Here is a 6,000-nt window from a genome sequence, read left to right as displayed (position 1 = left end):
ATTTCCTAACTTATACGTACCACTGCGGTTTAAATGAAGGCCATCCGAGCGCAGATCCCTATCTCCTACCCACCCATTAGGATCTAGAAATTTCACTCCCAGTTTCCCGCATACCCACTCCATAGTCTCATTTAAATCCCCAATCACCCTCCAGTCAGTATCCCTCCTACACAGTATTCCACTAATAACAATCTCCGCTTTCTTAAACTTCACCCGTGCTGCATTTACCAGATCCCACACATCTCCAACTATGTTGGTACTTATATCAGCTTGCCTTACGTTGTTGGTACCAACGTGAAACACTACCACCTTCTCCTTCCCCTCCTCCCTCTCTTCTACTTTCCTCAACATCTGCCTCAACCTAATTCCTGGATAACATTCTACCCTGGTTCCCTTTCCTCCACACACTTTCCCCACGTGTCTAACGATGGAATCCCCCATGACCAGAGCCTCAACCCTACCCACCTCATTTGATCCCCTCCCCTCCTGGTCAGCCCTATCTTTCCTGATAGCTGCAGAAGCTACTTCCTCCTCCCTTTTCTCCTTCCCATAACCCTGTTCCACCTGTCTTTTCCTATCCTCTACTCTACATTTCCCTTTCCTACCTTTTCCCTTCCTCCTACTTCCATGCATCTCAGCAACAGTTCCCTGTCCCTCATCTTCCCTCTGTTGTTCTACCTGGAGTGACTCGTACCGATTTCGCACAGACACCTGTCCTGAATTCTGATCCTGAATAGAGCCCTTGGCCTGCAATCTCCTTCCCCTTAGAACATTAGACCACCTGTCTTCTACAACTCCTCCCTTTCCTTCCCCTCCCTCTTGTACACCTACTGTAACCTGTACATTGTTTGAGGGAGTCCTATCTTCCTTCCTGTCTTCTGTGAGAATCCTAATTATCTCCCTCAAACTTTCCAACTCCTCCCTCATACCCCTGAACGCCTCACCACACCCACAATAAGTACACTCGCGCTCCTTAGCCATTCTTTACGGGGGGAAAATTATAAATTAAAAAAATAAAGTAACTTATTTGCAAAAAAATAAATGAACGGAGGGATATATTGTCTGGGATAGTACACAACAATAAGGTAATTAATATACGACTACACTACAATACTACTTAGTCGTGCTCTATTTTTTTTTATCCTACAACCCCTAACAGGCTAAAAACTGCTGTTAATTACTGAATATCGAAAGTAATACACAAGAACTACACAATTCCAAACTGCAATTAAGCCTATCCTAATTTCAACAATATTTTAGTAAGAGTTTCTATGGATACCTCTACTACACCAGTACTACACAAATATTTTACAATAATAAAATAAGCACACTAAATTCTAATAGGATATTACTCGTATACTACTGTACAGTACACTACAGTAATTTTTAAACTACTTTCAGACGTATCCTAATTACGATACCGGTACCGTACCGTATGTCACTACTAAGCACAACAGAAATGAAATTTCCAAGAACTACTGTACTCAAAGATTACCAACGAAGCTAAATGCTTAGACAAATTATTATTAGTATTAGGGTCTAATAGGTACACACGAAAGATAACACACGAATATAGCAGGCAAGATACGGCACTATCTAAATGTACCGTACTGTATCTATACTACAATGTATCTACACTAACACTATACTGCGTTTGGTTAAATGCTTAAGTATCAAAAGGATTGCCGTACACGAAGGAAAACACGAATATAACTGGCAAGATACTATCTAATATATTATACCTTATCTTCACTATAATTCTACTGAAATGTGGTTATGTGATTATTACAGCTGGTGGATTACTATTATTTTCCCTACTCCACGGGACGGAGAAAAAAAAAATTAGGCCTACTGAAAAATACGAGGTTGTCTACAATAATTTCTCAAATATTTCTGTCAAAACTACTACTACTATTACTCCAGGGACTTTAACTGCAAATGCCCCATTGGCATTTGTTTCTTGGTGAATGAATTTTTTTTAAAAAATTTTAGATTATGTAAAGTTTGCTGTTATTTTCTTTAAAATGTAGGGTCACTTAAGTTGTAATATGGATCAACGGGTAAACTCTTGTATTTTATTTCTAAAATTTTGTTTCGTTTTCTTTTCAAAATTTTGCTTACCCTAGAGATTGGTGGAGTCCTTAGTGAGAGAAAGAAGGGTGGGGTAGCTCTGTGGAGCTAGATGTCAAATTTTGAAAACTACTTACTTTAAAGTTTATAAATTTTAGATTTTTTAAGAACACTACAGTTAGAAAGTGTTATCAAGTGACCTCTCTTCAAGTCCCATTCATAACGTTGCCTCTGCATCTTCCAGACCTTTTGGATGTTGTTCTGGTGTGGAGACTTTCTTCTGCTGGTTGTGTGTCATGTTCCAGCTTACTGCAGTTATGCCATCCTGGGCGATACATCACTGTCTCAGTTTCTGGTCGGTTCACTAGATGGGTGAGCTGGGCTGAAAGTTACCAGATTGCCATGGTTGGACTGTAAGGCGGTGCTAGGTGGTGTTGGCATACGGGCAGTGTCAACGGCCCTAGATCAGTGTCAGTGAAACCAGAGGTCAAGATAAAATACCTCGATGCATAATGGACGTCCCAGTTGAGAACGGCATCAAAATGTCAGTGTTGTGTTGTGTGCTCCTTCCTCCCCCAAATTTTTTTTTTATTGAGCCTTGGCTCAATTTTAAATGGGAAAGGATGTGATGTGCGCTGCAAGAGTTAAATATTTAGCCTTCTTCAAGTAAATTCTTTATCATTTAAAATTGTATACAATTTTATTGACAAAAATTGTGGGACACCCTGTACCGCATGTGTCAATTTTTCTGGGACTTGCACAAGATATGTTTCGAGAAGTTTCCAAGGACAAGACGACAAGCATTAAATAAAAATATTTAAATTCTGTTGGCTGAAATAAATCGAAATATAACTCCTGTGCGGTCATTGGTCATTAATTTTGCTGTGGCATTTCCAGTTAAACCATCCAGCGGTGAGCTACCTTTGGGAAGTGCATCCCACAGTGTCTGAATTCTGTCTTTGGCATCATGTAGAGCGGATGGGTTGTCTGGGAGCTCTGGCTTCTTTTGGGGTAAGCAAATCTTAAATTTCCATAATGTAAATTAACCTTATTTTATTTCACCTTTTTAATTTGTCACAAGAGTTTGCCCGTCGATTTTTCTACCCAAAATCATTGTAAACTTCGATGGTGTAAAGAGGTTTTACATCCATGTTCACGTTGCCATGAGGCAAGCCTTTTATAACATTTTTGTAACCTAAATTTTATTTTTCATTAAGCTTGGCCTGAGTAGTTCTGTTTCCTTTTTATTTTCTTTCGATCTGTATTCTTTTGGTGAAGATGGTTGCTTCACATTAAAAGTATTTCACATGAAATTTTAGTACTGGCAAGACTGTAAAACTCTAACTTAAATACTTCAGGGTTTCCTTTTCTATTTTTTATTTTATGTTAATGGTAGAGTTCATTAATTCCTTTTTACTACAACTTCAGTGACCGTTTTTCTATTTTGGGTTTTATGTTAACGGTAGTGTTCATTATTTCCTTTTTAGATGTTTTTATAATAAATTAGGATTTACGATAAGTAGATAATAACTAAATTATTATTTGTTCAAAGTTTCGGCCACAAAAGTCCTTCGATCCGCTAGCTCGTATGGTTCTTTCCGCTTTCCACATCCTGCCATTAGTTTTCGTGCATTTTACCCAGTTTTATTTTTATTTTATGATATGGTGTTAACGATTCCAAATTGTATTTAATGTCCAAATTAAACCCGCCACAGAAATAACAGACCAAAAATTGGCGTAGACAAAATTGAACTTTTAGAAAAATAGCTTCGTAGCATTGGCTTTTGTATTATACCTGTTAGCACATAAAGAGCAATCACAATGTGTATCTCATCCTTTGTGACTGGTTTCCAATCTCGCATTCCGGAACTAAGTGGTAATAAGCCCCTAGATCGAATTGTTTGCTCAGCATATAAATTTGTTTCACAAACTATTACAGTAGTTCCACTAACTCGTCCATAAAGAACATCTTAAAAATCTTCACACCATCACATTCTCCATCTGCTTCATTCTAAGGTCCTGGGTTCCCTATAAACTGCTCTATTTGACCTACGTAATTAGATATGTTTTCCCATAAGAAATGTGTTAGCCATGACATGCACATTGCCATTCTGAGGACTATCACTGAACTGTTCTAAAACATCCTCTATTTCAACACTCTACAACCTGCACTTGTTTGTAGAAGCCATTTCCACTCACGACCGATGGAATGCAATATAGCGTTTGATAAGGAAGAAGGACAGGAAAAACAGTCTCACGAGAACTCTGAATAGATAAAATTAATGATTATGTTGACAATCAGGTTCTTCCCTGAGAGGAAATGAAGGTATAATGCAGGAAATGTGCATAGTGGTCGCCAGATAGCGGACAAAATCAATGCTTACCCCTGGTGGCAGAGATAAACATTCCTTGAAATATCACTTCAATTTTAGTGTTAAAACACTATTGAAATAGGGATCAAAGTATATCGTTCGAAGTCTGGCCCCGCGGTGTAGGGGGCAATGCATCCGACTCTCACCCGGCGGCCCCGGGTTTGATTCCCGGGCGGGTCAGTTTTTTTAATTGTAAATGATTAAGATCCCTGGTCTGGGGACTGGGTGTTTGCGTCATCCTTAACGTCCCTTTCCTCACATTCAAAACTTTACACTTCTGCCATTTACAAAATACACGCAGGTTCCTCACATATGGTGCAAGTAGGGGCAAAAGATCTTTCTAGGTTGATGCCCCGAACAATTAGCATTTTAAAAAAAAAAAAATTGTTCGAAAGCTCAAACCTTCAGCTTCAAGGAGAAATGAGTTAAAACACACACAGCTTCAATCGTAACTGCTAGGTCGCAGTACAGTACACGTGTGTACCGCGTGAGCAGTGCTCGTCACTCCACTGCGTGCGCTGTTCACTGCAGGACGAGCAGTGCTCAGCACTCCACACTGTCAGGTTAATGTCATGAGGAAAATGCAAAAGTTATGGTCGAAAAGTTCCAGGCAGTCTGATGTTATATGAGCTTGATGTCCCATTTTTTGTAATCTCATTCACACTACTTACCAAAAAATGTAGATGAAAGTAGAAAAAAATAGTAAAAAATGGAGGCAAGATTCCATCTGAATATGGAAAAGATGGAGGCAAAGTACCAGGGTCAATGGGATATCTCAATGATAACACTTTATGCAAGGGCACAGCTGATTCAGTAGATTCAATAGGCTCTTTAGTGATGGTGTTATAGTTCAGAAGGTGTAACTTAAGGTGCTCCCCCACCACTAGTTTGAAAGTTAGGCATGATCTTGAGACCACGAATTACGAGTTGAAGGTGTACAGGTCCTCAGCTGTGATTGTTGGCCTTGAGGCCGTACCTTGAGTTAAAACTAATGTAGAGGCAGGAAGCGCTCAAAGTTATGCCTTTTGAACTAAAAGTTACTGTATAAAAGCATTACTAACATATCTCATCTCAGCATTCATTTGAAATGATGTAGAGGGATAGATAATTTGGATGATGTATAATCAACATTTTTCATGCATATTAATTTGTTCTACATATATTTAAAAAATATTTTAATTCAGTTGTGTTTCATGTTGCAATATTATTAATCAGAAATCATGAAATCATGAAATCGTTAACTATTTCCTGTCCACATTGTAAATATTATGTAATATGAACAAGAAAATGGTAAGCAGATTTGAATTCATCCCAATAAATTTGGGTTGAAATTTATACTACAAAACACAATTTTAATATAAGGCACCTGTGTTATTACACTTATTACTCATTGAAAATCAGAGATACTTCAAGATTTTTGTTTAAAGTAAAAAGAAGCCTACTTATATACTTCCTTTTTTTGTTTTACACATCGTACATCTCGTCTTGTAATGCTCAAATAATATGAGAAGACTGTCATTGCAAAACACACATTCTATTTGCAAAACATACATAATGT

This window comes from Anabrus simplex, chromosome 2 (genome assembly GCF_040414725.1).
Source record: "Anabrus simplex isolate iqAnaSimp1 chromosome 2, ASM4041472v1, whole genome shotgun sequence".
In the NCBI taxonomy this organism is placed as follows: domain Eukaryota; kingdom Metazoa; phylum Arthropoda; class Insecta; order Orthoptera; family Tettigoniidae; genus Anabrus; species Anabrus simplex.
This window is presented reverse-complemented; position numbering follows the sequence as displayed.